This window comes from Oreochromis niloticus, linkage group LG20, assembly GCF_001858045.2.
Source record: "Oreochromis niloticus isolate F11D_XX linkage group LG20, O_niloticus_UMD_NMBU, whole genome shotgun sequence".
Taxonomy (NCBI): Eukaryota; Metazoa; Chordata; class Actinopteri; order Cichliformes; family Cichlidae; genus Oreochromis; species Oreochromis niloticus.
The window spans coordinates 17,214,271-17,230,328 of record NC_031984.2 but is presented as its reverse complement, the minus strand read 5'-3'; the positions used below and the strand labels follow the sequence as shown (position 1 = coordinate 17,230,328).

The following is a 16,058-nucleotide window of genomic DNA, read 5'->3' as shown; positions in this document are numbered from 1 at the left end:
AAAAATGAACTATTTGAACACACCTTTTGTCTTTTTTTTGTTGATTTGATTTTGTTTTCTTGATTTTGTTGATTTCTTTAAGTGCTTTCTGTTTTGTTTCATGTGGGCCTGAAAAGGTATGTTTGCTAGGAAAATGTTCCTCTTGAAACACACATTCATTTCTAAATAAGTTTTGTTTGCATTGAAATCATTTCAGAGAATCATGTAGGGCTGTGATCCAAAGTTGTTCCACAACCTCAGTGCCTTACGTTTTCATTTACGTGGTTATATGCAAAATGCTGGGTATTGACTATATATTTGGGTTTCAAAGTTCACATATAAATGTTTCCACATTCAAATCCATTTTCCCTATTTGCTCCCTTTCAACATGCAAAATAACCAACAAACTGTCCATGTGTGTGTGTGTGTGTGTGTGTGTGTGTGTGAGTGTAGGTGTGTGTGTGTGTGTACTCTCCCTGGCAGTTGATGAGATAACATGACAATTATTCCAACAGGACCTAAATCACCCCAGGCCACAGACTATTTGCCCTGTTTAACCTCTGCTGATTTCTACTGGTTTCCATTAAATAACGAGGGTTTCTGCATAAGCCATCAAAATATAGTACTCAAAAGAATATAAAGGGACACTTTGAAAACACATCAGATATCAATGGGGAAAAACAGTGTATATGCCAAATGTGCATATACAGTTTTTTCTCCAATAGTGGCAATTTTCTGGGCAGAGAAATCTAAATCGAAAACAAAGATCTCCTTTGCAGGATTTGTTGCCAAATGTGTCAATCATAACTGGATCAAAATCAACACATAGAAAATTGACCTCCACTGAACACATTGAACAACAGACAGCAAAACAAAGGTCACCTTGGAGGATGTCACAGCAAAAGCAGAAGGTGATATTACCACCGAAGTACACAAAAGCCCATACACAAATAAAAATGGACGTACAGCACTAACACCTAATCAGAAGAAAACAATGTTACAGTGAGCTAAAGAGAAGCAATCATGGACTGTGGATGACAGTAATATTTACAATCAGATGATCATGAATCAATCAAAACAAATCAACTTAGCCAAGGATGATGATTGAGGAACTTTTGCCTGCTGCTCCATTAAAACATAAAGATGACTTCCTTAACAAAATACACATTTTCCATCAATTCATGAAATGAGCTTGCATGATGAAAAGTGTGATGAAAAGCAAAAAAGTTCAAAGAAAGAAAAGAAAAGAAAAACTATAATTTATGCCAGGAGTTGTATAGTTTCCTGTATGTCTAAGCCAATTGAAGTGGAGATGTTTGATCATAAATGTGATTTGCATGTTTTGCACAGTAATTCAAAGTGGTATCAGTTTCTTTCTGTGTCAAGAGGGAAGGTCAGTGACACTGAGGGAGATATTCAAATACTGAATTTGCTATACAAATGGGTATCTAAGTTACCACCTCAATGATCAACTCTTGCTTCCTCCATTGTAACAAATGTAATATTGTTTTCTGCTGTGATCCATCAGATAGCTCTATTACTAACTGGCCCAGCTTGTTAGCTATATTTTATCAAAAAGAGACACCCCTTTGCAATTAGCTAGTGATCATTACAACTGATGGACTGAACTGGTTCTTAAATAGTGCTGTATTACTAAATCTGGGCATTCAAGGAGCTTTAAAGAAAATGCCTCATTCACCCATTCACATAAGGACTTGATTTTAGTAGTAAAGGGACCTCTGGCTAATATGTCGGGTTCTTTGGCTGTGTGCAGGCAGGAGTTTGACCCAAAATGCAGACTCTCGGACACGAGGGATGAACTCAAAAACCAAAAGGCATACAACACAAAACTAAACTAATCTGGGAAAGAATAAACTAAACTCACAGGGAAACACAGAGAAACACAGCCGTGAGGGACGGCGCGACACTGACACTAGACTTGTAGTCAAGACCGCCTAAACCAAGACCAAGACAATACCAAGACCAGAGGGTATCAAGACCAAGACAAGACCGAGACCAAGTCGAGACGAGACCAAAACCGACACAAAAAAGACTTTAACCTTTGTGTGCTGTTGAGGACTGACATGACGGTACTGACTGGCCCCAAAGTCATCTGACAAAACAGCGAACACCTCCAACAACTGTCTAAAGAATGGGAAATAAGTAACTGGTTTCAGTTATACTTTATATATAGATACAATTGTAACATCAAACTGAAGATTATAAACTTGAAATTGCATCATGTCACATAGTACTAGCCAAATTACACTGTATGATATCAACTTCCCTGAAATGGATTAGGTCTGTCAAAACAAAGTGATATGCAGATGTTATTTACAACATAAAGGCATGCGCACACCTAAACCGTGATAACCACATCAAGTTCGATTTTAGAACTTTAGGACTCAGTTTTGCCATCAGTGCTATCTGGACCAGAGCCATAGACCGCTCTGATCTGGGCTTCACTGTCAAGAATGCCACTGTTAGCCTAGCAATGTTATAGGGACACTCTTGAAATGCCCGTCCTTCCTTACGAGTCAGCAACCACATAAATATGCCCATTAAAGTCGATAACAAACCACACCATACCAGCCCTTAAAGTGCTCACTGAAATGGTTTTGATATATTTCTGCTCAATGAATTCGCCAAAATGCCTAAAGTTAGTGAAAACTGTTTAAGTAGCTGATAGCCACTGCTAGCGGTAGCTACCTGTACTTAGCATGTAACGTTAGTTACAATCTTCACAAGAAAAGTTAAGTCTGCAGAGACAGTTGCAAAAAATCTGTCCCTAAATAATTTATACCGTGCGAAGAACACATTATAAATAACAATATTACATAAACATGACCTGGTCATCTGAGGTTGGAAAGGTAGGTAGAAGAGTTTGAAGATGGAAAGATGGCTACTGGCTAGCTTACCTTTGAGGGTGTTTGCGCTCCAGGTGCCTGGTGAAGGTTGAGGTAGTCCCGGCTGTCTCGGTCAAGGAGACTTTGCAAAATCTGCATTTTGCCGAATGCTTCTTTTTTGCATTTACCGAAAACTCTTTGTGTTCTATGAATGCAAACTTTATGACAGACGAAGTCGCTGACATTTCTGTAACTTACTGACGTGGTTTGCTGCTCAATCTAACGGGTTGCATTTAGTTGTGTTTGAAGAGCGCGAAAGGCGAAATAATAATATGCCACAATATGGAGGGATTTGAGCATAGCTGAGCCACTGTGTGCCACTGTGTGACAGCTGAGCAGCGAAAGGAAATTAAGTGAGGAGCCTGACTTAAAATTCTTGCTGATGCTACAGCAATAGGACAGTTTTTATGAAAAATACCTTTAAGTCAACAGACCCTGAATCGACAAAAAGCCCTGAGAGTGATCCCACAGCTGAGGATTATTTTGGGATTTGTTTTACCTGTAGAGTGAAACCATTCCGAGAGCAAGATTACTCTGTTGGACCAGGAGAGTATGTCTTGACAGGAGGTGCTAGCTGGTCCACGTAATGACGCTAAAAGCCAGCCTGACATTTTATATACACCTCCATTGTTATATAGGCTGTCCTCACCAAGCTAAAATTGCCAACAGTGTTTGCAGTGCAACATTATGGGTATTAAATAATATTCAAGTCATTTTTTGCCTTTTATATTTGAGCTATCTATTGCAATTCAAATAACCATGTTTACTATTCTGACTTTGGCTTTTAAAAGCTGGACAGATCACTGGTTACTTTTGCAGTACTGCCTACTGTCTATTGTTTTTTTGTTTTGTTCAAAGGCTAAGAAAAGGTTACAGAATACTGAAAGAGGGAGGCTAGTAGCTGAGCAGGCTGAGACTAGAGGAAAATAAACTTAAAAGTACAAAAAGCCTTTTCTTAAGATTGTTTATTATGTTCGTACTTGGGCTGTAGAAATATGATAAAGGCAATTGGATTTGGAAGTCCCGAGACTTGGGTGTTTGATGTCATTTTTTTGGTCATAGGTTTTCCATTTTCCTTTCTAATACATTCACAATTATTTCTAATAACAGGATTATGAATACTTGATTGAAAATAAATAATGATCCTACATACAGGTTTCACAGCAGTGATGTAACAATGTGGAATTGGGTAATCGAGAGGAGGGAAACTGCCACATCCACAAACAGAGAGACAGAAAAACAGGATGAGAGCAAAGGGTGGAGGAGAATCATAAAACACTAAACAAATATACCTTTACATAGAAAGAGGAACTTGATGACACGTGAAGACTGTTCAATCGCCATAGCCAAGGTAATTAAAACAGACTATATTACATTTTCGGTTTTTTAATGGCACTTTTAGTATCATTACATTTTTTATATTAGGTTATATTGGGTTAAGGCAAACTAATCTAGTGGTTACGGTTCTGTCGTTGCAATGATTTCCCACTTTCAAAGGTAGGCGTTCCCTGACAAACATTATTTCTGCTTCAAAGCAGAAGTGGCCTCACAATGGATCTCATTAACTAATAAATCAACTGAAATGTCCTTACAACACCTACTAAAGAAGTGCACACTCAAACCTGGCAACTGATTCATGAAGCATGTGCAGTGACCAGTTTTGCTCACAATAACTGCAGAAGAGGAGACAAGAAATCCGGTCTCAAGAAACAGAGGATCATTGTTTTTTGTTCCTGGTCTCTACAGGGATCACTCCAAAACATGTTAATTGTAATTATTGATAGCCTGGTATAATAAATGCCATTTATAAGAATTGTGCAAGGTCTGTCTGCATCATTGTTTCACAAAATAGGATTATCAAGTACTGATGATAGCAAAAATAGACAACATATGTCAGATTGTTTTGAAACCTTTTTTTGTGTTTAGAGGAAGACCAATAACACTGAGGTTTATATATTCAAATGTATACCTTCAGTTGAATTGACTGTCCAAGCACATGTGTAAATACCTTTCAGTTCAAATAGGCCTGCACTGCACTTGCTCCATTTTCGAAACCAAATTAGTTTTGAAACATTTGTAACTTCATCCTACAATTTAAACTACTTTGTACCTGAACTGTCCATCCTCAAGATGTTTATCTACAAGCTTTGTCTACAAGCTTGCAAAAAGTGAGGGGTAAGTCTTCTTGTTTTTTTTCACTGAGCGTCCTTTTTTAAAATTAGGCTATACTGGGTTAAGGCAAACTAATCTACTGGTTACTATTCTGTCCTTGCAATGTTTTCCCACTTTCAAAGGGGTTCCCAAAGCAGAAGTGGTCTGACAATGGATCTCATTAGCTAATAAATCAATTGAAATGTCCTTACAACACCTACTAAAGAAGTGCACACTTAAACTTAGCATTGGGTTTATGAAGCCTGTGCAGTGACCAGTTTTGCTCACAATAACTGTAGAAGAGGAGACAAATAATCCGGTCTCAAGAAACAGAGGAGCATCATGTCATGATGCTGTCACCTCAGTGGTTACCATTTCTTGATTTTATTGAGCACATAACAACAACAAATAAGTATGGGATATCACGCCCCCACGTGTGCTGGCTCTGCAGGACGTGCAACACATATACACGTCCTGCAGAGCAGCCACCGAACTCGAGTTAGACCACAAGCACCTTTGTGTGTGGTAGACCCAGTGGAAAGGACAGCATAAGCCACTGAAGGGGCTGTAATGTCCAAACGATAGAACTGCACAAAAGTGTGTGGTGATGGCCAACTAACCGCAGCACAAATATCAACTATGGGAACCCCTTTAAAAAGAGCCCATGAGGTTGCCATTCCCCTGGTGGAATGAGCTCTCATGCCCCTGGGAGAAAAAGGAAGACCCTTGGTCCTTTACAAAAGTGAGATAGCTTCTATAATCAAGTGAGACAGAGCTCTACCTCTGGCCGGATTAGCGAAATAGACAAACAACTGGTCACAGAAACACACGTTCTGAGTGCTCTTAATGTAGCACAAGATAAAGTCAACAAACAATAAGTTCATAGTAAATATGCAGATTTGAACAAATGGGTTTTAAGTTAAGATTTAAACTGGGGGAGAGAAGTTCCACAGCCTGGGAGCAGAGCAGCTAAAAGCTCTGCTTCCCATGGTGCTGAGGCAGAAAGAAGGCACAGCAAGCTGGATAGAAGAAGAAGATCAAAGTGAGCGGGCACAAGAGGTAGTGCTTAACAGATCAGAAAGGTAAGGAGGTGCAAGGTTATGAAGGGCCTTGAAGGTGAGCAGAAGAAGTTTGTATATTATCTGGAATTTCACTGCAAGCCTGTGAAGTTCCTGAAGAATGGACATGATGTGCTGGTAGGAGGGGCTTCTGGTGATAACGCGAGCAGCAGAGTTCTGAACCATTTAAAGCTTATGGAGGGAGTTTTGGGGGAGACCATGCAAGAGAGAATTACAACAGTCAATGCAGGAGGTAACGAGACGATGGACAAGAATGGACATAGACTGGGTGCACAGAGAAGGACATAATCTCTTAATGTTGCGTAGATGAAAATAGGCAGAACGGGTGAGATTATTGATGTGAGATTTATAGGATAGTGAACTGTCTAGGGTGAAACCAAGGCTCTTAACCTGAGGTAAAGGGAAAACTGTGGAGTTATCGATAGTGAGTGAGAAATGATTTGCCTTCAAAAGGTTGGATTTAGTGCCAATAATTAGGATTTTATCCTCATTGAGCTTTAGAAAAGTAGAGCTGAACCAGGATTTTAATTTGCATAAGCATTCTGTAAGGGAAGAAGGTAGGAGGGAGGAATCAGGTCTGCAGGAGAGATATGACTGGGTGTCGTCAGCAAAACAGTTAAAGTAAAGATCAAATTTACGGAAAATGATACCAAGAAGGAGGCTGTATATTATGAAGAGAAGAGGGCCTAAGACTGGGCCTTGGGGTACACCAGAAGTGAGTGGGAAAAAGAAAATTGGCATAAAGTAAGTTTATCCATGTTAAAAGAAGTTGCATTGTTCACTCAGTTGATTTAGTATGTTTCTGCTATGCTTTATGATTTGGGTTTTTTTTTTTACTCTTTAGGCATCGCAGTGTCCGTCTTACAATCTACAATACTATGAAGAAGCACCTTGGCATCAAAGATTTGGTACAGTATCAAAAATATTCAAAAGTATTGTAACTATCCATGTAAAATAAAAAATCCTTAAAATTTCTTCTTGGGAAAATACATTATTTTAATTTAAACAAGTTGCCATTAACGTAGTAGAAGGCATGATACTAGAAGATCATTAGACTAGCATTAGCCTCAATGCTTACTTACCACTGTTTGAAAAAAAATGAATTAAATATAAAAAACTAAGACCTGCTACCTGTACTTGGATAAGAGTTTTAAATAGTTTTATTCTTTTTTTCTCTTCTTGTAATTTTTTGTCTTATTCTTTGTTCCTCACACAGGTGTTTAATGATCCCATCGATGGCCACATCGAGTTGCACCCACTTGTTGTCAAAAACATAGACACCCCTTAGTTCCAGAGACTACGAAACATCAAGCAACTTGGGGGGTGTATTTTGTTTATCCAAGAGCATCCCACAACCGCTTTGAACACTCTACTGGGTATGTCAACAGGTTTGCAGACACACCAGTATACATGTTTTTCAGTGTGTTGCATGGTGAACTTTGTCTTTCCGTGTTTTTATGTGTGTACTATACAGGGTGGGATACTTAGCAGGAGAGCTTGCTAAAGCCCTCAAGGTGAAGCAGCCAGAACTTGATATCAGTGAACGAGATGTCCTCTGTGTGCAAATTGCAGGTCTTTGCCATGACCTGGGTAAGTAATACCCACATTTTCTCTATTACAAATATTATATGCTACAGATGGTAATTGTAAAAATTAAGTGAAACTGTTCTCATATTGTGAATAATATGTTAAGCTTGGCCTTTATTTGTTAGGACTACCATATTTTCCGCACTATAAGGCACACTTAAAATCCTTTAATTTTCTCAAAAATCGGCAGCGCGCCTTATTATCTGGTGCACCTTATCTATTAATTCTGGCTCTGTTTACTGACCTCGAACCGATTTTATGTGGTACACGGCAGAGGTGGGACCAAGTCATTGTTTTGCAAGTCTCAAGTAAGTCCCAAGTCTTTATCCTCAAGTCACAAGTCAAGTCTCAAGTAAAGTCAAGCAAGTCAGAGTCAAGTCGCAAGTCAAGACAGACAACTTTCAAGTCAAGTCCCAAGTCCGAAACTTTGAATTTCAAGTCCTTTCAAGTCTTTTTTTTAACCCTCTGGGGTCCCGGGTATAATTGGCCGTTCTTGACTACTTTTGATTTTACTTCTATATTTCACTTTTAAAATATGTTTTTCTTGCCTTGTTTGGTATCATTATTTACAGCACAACCTCAAATATCTGAAATTTGAGTTATTTTTTTCATTTTGGTATACTATATTAGCACAGTTGATCTAAATTCAGACAAAAAATTCAGAATCCGAGTAGAAAAAAGTTATATTTTTTTACATGTTTAACGAATCATTTTCATAACTTGAAATGCAAATAGAAATTGTACATTTCTAAAAATTATGCACAAGTTTTGCAAACAACAAAGTTATATGGTACTATTTACCTAAAAATGCAGCCAAGGCCTCAGGCGTTTTTTATATAACCATTTAAATCTATTTACAGAACAATCAGGTGTGCTGCATCAAATAAGAAGGCACACAAATTATTTGTGCCAGTCCAAAAAATGTAGTTTGTGTTCAGTATAAGACAGAGGAGAACACCACAGGCCTAAACCCTGCAGGTCTGACAACTGGAGGTGCAACAGTCCAGTTTTCTATGTGGAGACAGCGTTTACACTGGAATCTGCCTTTGACAGCTTTTTTAGATCAAATATGAAATTCAGCAGTCTAACCGACACACAATACAAAACAATAACTACACAACAAACTAACTATAGTCTCCAAACACGCTAAACGTCACTAATGTCTCACATATGAAAACTCTCTCTCTCTCTCTTTCTTTCGCTCGCCCGCTTTCCGTCGCGGGTGTCACTCCTAAAAACGTCCCCTTCTCCCTAAACAACCAAATGTCACATGTTGCCTTATCATTTTTTTGATTGGCTGACATGGTAAACTCTAACACCAATAGGGAAGGGGTGTTTTTTCTTTTTCTTTTTTCACTCGCAAGTGGAGAGCGTATGCTAGGCTGTCTGTAGAAAATGCCGTTTTTGTCTAGCATCCCTGTTGAGAATAACCTTTGCAAATAAACAACAGCTAATAACATAAGATCAAAGTATTTTATTTGATGTATTGACATAAATGACAGAAGAAAAAGGCCATGTATAGCAGGACTACTCAATTACACACTAAGGTGGGCCAGATTTTCTAACCAAAAAAAATTTTTTCCCTGGCTCAGACATGCAAAAGTTAAACACGACCATACACTAATTGCAAATTAAACACAGTGATTTTGAATTGTGATGTGATGGTAAAATAAATATTTGTCAGTCTAAACTGGGTTAAATCTACGGGGTTAATGATGGGGAGGAGACGGAGAGAGACTGAGTACAGCTACAGAACCCACTTTCTGAAACGGACCCTGCTCACCATTCACCGACAATTCTGAGCTAACAAGTTGCATGTTATTCTTGGATGCGCTTGCAGGACCGGATTTAAAATAGCATGACAAACATATCATACCTGTTAAAGCCAAACAGTATCATCAACGTAGCCCGAAGAACATTTGCTAATAAGATGAAGTTAGCTAAGTCAGCTATTTCATCGTAGCAAAAAAAAAGAAAAAAAAGCACCACCTACCGTTCTTTATGCAACTTCAAATGTCGGACAAAGTTGGAAGTTGTTCCATCTCCGTCTGTGATTCTCTTCTTGCATGTTTTGCATATTGCATTTCGTTTTTTGTTGACTACTTCGTAGTTTATGTACCCGAAAGAAATTACTCTTGGAAGCATTTTTGGCTCGAGCGTTTTTGTTCTTGTTTTTTTCAAATCTGGTTCATTTGATTGGCTGTGCTACAGCCCACGCTCACATACATACGGAGTGTGGTAAGAATGAATGAATGAATAAAGTGAATTAATGGTCCGCACTTTTTATATAATATGTATGTTAAATTTTAGATTTGGGTAAAATATCAAGTCTTTTCAAGTAAACAGGTTCAAGTCCAATTCAAGTCCCAAGTCACTGGTGTAAAAGTCCAAGTCAAGTCACAAGTCTTACAACCTTTTTTCAAGTCAAGTCTAAAGTCATAAAATTAATGACTCGAGTCCGACTCGAGTCCAAGTCATGTGACTCGAGTCCACACCTCTGGTACACGGCACTCAAACATCTGTCAAAAAATGTTTTAGTAGGACTTTGCTAAGCTACGAAGCCACACCGCTGGATGGATTGTCTGAGCATTATGGCTAGCATAGTCAGGAGCCTCGCGGCTCATAGTAATCTGGGTCCAAAACTTCGTCCGCGTCAGGTCCCAAACGAACACTGTGTAAATTCTTTCATCTTTAATAAAATGATCAGTGTTGCTGCTTTACCAGGTCTAACAATTAAGTTTAACATCCAGGCATCCATGAAAACAGAATTTATTAAATTTAACGGAGTTAGAAGTTAGCAGAAAGTTAGCTTGCTAGTTTAGCTAGTTACCTAAACATGATATACCATGTTCTGACTGAGAGATTGCTGGGAAAAAATAAAATGTACAGCTCTGCCATCACTTCCAACATGAATGAAGACAGACAACTACACAGCAGTGACGTTTGTAGGGTTACTGAAGTTGGACTAGCTGGTATATAATGCTGTGCTAGTGATCGCTAGCGACACAGAGATGTTAGCATAACAAACCATAACATGGGCCCAAAACTCCGTCCGCTTCAGGTCCCAAAATCAAACGAACACTGCGGCATCACTGAGAGTTAAAAACGTTCTAAACTCTTTCATCTTTAATAAAATGATCAGAGTTGCTGCTTTACCAGGTGTAACAATTAAGTTTAACATCCAGGCATCCATGAAAACAGAATTTATTAAATTTAACAGAGTTAGAAGTTAGCAGGAAGTTAGCAGGAAGTTAGCAGGAAGTTAGCTCGCTGGCTTTGCTAGTTACCTAAACATGATATATCATGTTCTGACGGAGAGATTTCTGGAAAAAATTAAAACGTACAGCTCTGCTATCACTTCCAACATGAATGAAGACAGAAAACTACACAATAGTGACGTTTGTAGGTAGGGTTACTGAAGTTGGGCTACATGGTATATGCTAGTGCTAGTATTTGCTAGTGATCGCTAGCGACACAGCTATGTTAGTATACCAAAGCATGACACAGTGAACGTGGAGAATGAACGCTAACTTTTTTCCACTTGATAAAAGTTCCCGATGTTTTTTTTGACAAATGCAATCGCATGGAAAATTGCTGTAAATGGACCAAACTTCAGTAGAGGAGAACAACTGAGATAATCCAGCCACAATATGAGATTAGTCATTAATGTAAGATAAGATAACCTTTATTAGTCCCACATGTGGGAAATTTGTTTTGTTACAGCAGAAAGTGGACAGTGCAAAGTTATATAGCAAATATTAGAAAAGCACTGGAACAACATATACTGTTGTTCCAGTGTTTATAGAGCAGCTACCAGAGAATTCAACATTAATGAATCAATGGTACGGAAGTGGAGGAAGCAAGAGGAATGAGTTGAGTAAAGTTTGACTTATCTGACTGTTTTCTTTGATTTAATGCGCTTTATAATCCGGTGCGTCTTATGTATGAAAACAGACCTGGTTGTTGACAATGCGCCCTATATTCCCGTGCGCCTTATGGTCCCAAAAATACGGTAACAAATAAAGTCTCAAACCAGGGATGTCAAACTCATTTTAGTTCAGGGGCCACATGGAGAAAAGTCTATTCTCAAGTGGCCCGGACTGGTAAAATCATGGTATCTATAACTTAAAAACAACAACTTCAGATTGATTGTTTTCTTTGTTTTAATACGGTCAACATAAAAAAAAGTAAAGCTAGAGCCTGAGGACAGTATGTTCAAAAAAGTACAAGCACAACATAGCTATTAATCATAAAACACCTCAAGTTATTTGAAAATTCTGAGGACAAAAAACACAAACACACAGTGCCTCAGTGATTCACAGAACTGTTTCACAGATCTCTGAACTATATCAGACACTTTACCCTACCGCCTACTGGTGTTGGCCAGAGGGGCCGATGGCGCAATATGGCAGCCTCGCCTCTGTCAGTCTGCCCCAGGGCAGCTGTGGCTACAACAGTAGCTTGCCTCCACCAGTGTGTGAATGTGAGAGTGAATGAATAGTGGCATTGTAAAGCACTTTGGGTGCCTTGAAAAGCGCTATATGAAATCCAATCCATTATTATTATTATTATTATCAGGGTATCATTTCTCAGGCAGAAATGTAGATAAGAATAATGAAATCCTGTTCCCAAAACAAGTACAAGAACCACAGAGTCAAGAATAGGTTAAATATATAAATCAAAAATAATCAATTAGAAACAGTAGCACATCAACATAAAAACCTATAAACATAAAGCTGGAGCCTGAGGACAGTGTGTCCAAAAGCACAACATAGCTATTAATTACAAAACACCTCAAGTTATTTGAAAATTCTGAGGACAAAGAACACACAAACACACAGTGCTTCAGTGATTCACAGAAGTATATCACAGATCACAGAATTATATCAGGGTGTCTCATGCAGCACTTTCAGTGGGGTTGCATTGTTTATTTGACTCCTGATACCTGGCATCTTTTTCACCAGCTCACATCCTGAGTGGCAGCCAACTTCAGGATGTGATTTAAGTGCTTGTGCGTGAGCCTTGAGCGCAGTTTTGTTTTATTTATGCTCATTGCAGAGAAAACTCGGTCACAACGATATGTAGTTCCGAACATGCACAACAGTTTTGGAGCAAGGGCTGTCAAATTGGGGTAACCTGGCATGAGATTCTGATAAGATAAGATAAGATAAGATAAGATAAGATAAAATAAGATAAGATAAAATAAGATAAGATATGATGGCAGGGATAGCTCATTAGGTAGAGTGGTAGCCCCATGAACAGAAAGTTGGGGGTTCGATTTCCCTAAAACAGCTACCCTTAGGTATCCCTGAGCAAGGTACCGTCCCTACACACTGCTCCCCGGGCGCCCATTGGCTGCCCACTGCTTAAACTGAGTGAATGGGTTAAATGCAGAGAGGAATTTCCCCACGGGGATCAATAAATTATACATTATTACAATATTATTATTAAGAAGTTAATCATAGCGAAGCTGCTGTTGGATAAAATTAAATAAATATGCCTAATTATTGGTTGGCTTAATGTGATCATGCTTGCTGTGTGTTTTCTGCACTGAATAAATCCTTTTCTTCACCCTCCCACTTTTCCCCTTTCTCAATTCTAGAAAAGAGAGGAACCGAAAATGTCGGGGGTAAGAATGAGAACAGCTCATAAAACAAGATTAACAAAACAATAATAATACCTCACATGTTATTATGCTTCACAAGATGAAGGAAAGTTTTTAATAAAAAACTGGTTGAAGACATTCCTGAGGGCGGGAAAGACGAGTTTGTGGTTATTGTGAGTTTTATTGATTCATCAAACTTTTCTTGAAATCTTTTTTTTGTTTGTTGTTAATTATATTTAAAAATGTTTTCAACTTCCACTGGGCCATTATTTACAATGTAAATATAAACAAAGGCCTCTCTGTGACATTTCATTTCAGGTTGTTCCATTGGACTCTGAAGAAAGACAATGACCCCATCAGTAACATTTTTCTATCACAAGGATAAGCCTGACAAAGCAATCTCCGAATCAGAGGTGAGAACTACAGCTTTTATTTCCATGTGTTGTGTGTTCTTTTTTTATGCAGCTCCATAAGACAACATTGGCTGTGTAATATGTCATTTTTATGCTGCTGTCCTCGATGTCAGGTGTCCAAGCTTCTCCCAGAGCACATTTCTGACGAGATACTTAGGGTTTACTGGAAGAACCATGAAGGAGTGTAAGAAAAAGAGAGAAAAAATAAAGAAAAAGAGGTCACAAAATTCTTTAAAAGCTGGTGCAAGGACTATGGCTTCAAAGTATTACTTACCTAATTTTGTCTAACTGCATCGATTGGTATTACTACATAATAAGCCAAAAGATCATTGTGTAGGCAGGAAAGCTGCTGTTAAAAACTGTCTTATCTTGTCACATCCCTGAATTCAGATTACACTTCATAACTCTGATGTCTTGGTATTAATAATAACCTTTATTTATAAATATATAGAATGCAAAAGAGGATGGTGGCAATGACAGTCGAACTCCAGTCGATCTGAACATGTGAAAGATTCAGATATCACGTTTTTGTGTGACTGTAGGGATTTTAATATAGTTGGTTTGAATCAGAAAATGTATGTAGTTTGGATATTTTCCATTTTTTCCATTCTTTATTTTAAATATTAGCTATACGATTTAGTCTAGATATGAAATGTTATCAAAACATTACATACTGAATGACTTTTACTCAGTTTTTTTGATTGATAATAAATGATACTAACTACTTCCTTCAACATGTATCAATATAAAATAAACTCTTGATAATCTAAAATTAATTATTTAGTGTAGTGTTCCGACTACATATTGCACGTTTTCACTAGAATCAAACTAAATAGAACGCCTAGTTTCGATACATGCAATTTTGGGTACTGTTGTGACTTGCTCATTGTGTGAAAATTCATTGTTTCATGTCATTGCTAAATGAAAATCTACAGAAGTTAAAATCTTTCAGCTGTTTTCCTGTTCCAATTTGTTTACTGCTGATTTCTGGTAAATTCAAGTATTAAATTCAGTTATTTGTATTCTTTAACAGCCAAGAAAGACACGGCTCAAAGTGGTCTAACTCAAAAAATGATCTTTAATTTTACATTCTCCGGAAACGGAGACACACAGAAACACCAGCACAAGTCTGGGGGATCAGGAGCCCGCCTCGCTATATATTTTGCAGCACGTCACACATAGGTTCACTCTCTGTCTGCTCCTCATATGCTGCCAAAACATGCAGTTTCCGGTCAGTCTGCGAACTACAGGGTGGGCCATTTATATGGATACACCGTAATAAAATGGGAATGGTTGGTGATATTAAAGTCCTGTTTGTGGCACATTAGTATATGTGAGGGGGCAAACTTCTCATGATGGGTGGTGACCATGGTGGCCATTTAGAAGTCGGCCATCTTGGATACAACTTTTGTTTTTTCAATAGGAAGAGGGCCATGTGACACATCAAACTTATTGGTAATGTCACAAGAAAAACAATGGTGTGCTTGGTTTCAACGTAACTTTATTCTTTCATGAGTTATTTACAAGTTTCTGACCACTTATAAAATGTGTTCAATGTGCTGCCCATTGTGTTGGATTGTCAATGCAACCCTCTTCTCCCACTCTTCACACACTGATAGCAACACCGCAGGAGAAATACCAGCACAGGCATCCAGTAACCGTAGTTTCAGGTGCTGCACATCTCGTATCTTCACACCATAGACAATTGCCTTCAGATGACCCCAAAGATAAAAGTCTAAGGGGGTCAGATCGGGAGACCTTGGGGCCATTCAACTGGCCCACGACGACCAATCCACTTTCCAGGAAACTGTTCATCTAGGAATGCTCAGACCTGGAACCCATAATGTGGTGGTGCACCATCTTGCTGGAAAAACTCAGGGAATGTGCCAGCTTCAGTGCATAAAGAGGGAAACACATCATCATGTAGCAATTTCAAATATCCAGTGGCCTTGAGGTTTCCATTGATGAAGAATGGACCCACTATCGTTGTACCCCATATACCACACCAAACCATCACTTTTGTTGTTCCAACAGTCTTGGAGGGATCTATCCAATGTGGGTTAGTGTCAGACCAATAGCGGTGGTTTTGTTTGTTAACTTCACCATTCACATAAAAGTTTGCCTCATCACTGAACAAAATCTTCTGCGTGAACTGAGGGTCCTGTTCCAATTTTTGTTTTGCCCATTCTGCAAATTCTGTGCGCCGATCTGGGTCATCCTCGTTGAGATGCTGCAGTAGCTGGAGTTTGTAAGGGTGCCATTTGTGAGTAGCTAATATCAGCCGAAGGGGTGTTCGACTCATGCCACTCTCCAGTGACATGCGGCGAGTGCTACGCTG

At 38.6% G+C, this 16,058-nt stretch overlaps 1 protein-coding gene and 1 long non-coding RNA gene across 2 annotated transcripts in view; both read left to right on the top strand.

The window, feature by feature from the left end:
- The window catches only part of LOC109194484 (deoxynucleoside triphosphate triphosphohydrolase SAMHD1), a 103,649-nt gene that overhangs the window by 77,771 nt on the left and 9,820 nt on the right, over positions 1 to 16,058 (top strand). The window lies entirely within an intron of this gene.
- Positions 6,850 to 14,286, top strand: LOC109196204 (uncharacterized). Its single transcript, XR_002057699.2, has 5 exons — positions 6,850 to 7,023; positions 7,332 to 7,491; positions 7,590 to 7,705; positions 13,305 to 13,480; positions 13,626 to 14,286. It is a non-coding gene; the product is annotated as an uncharacterized LOC109196204 (long non-coding RNA).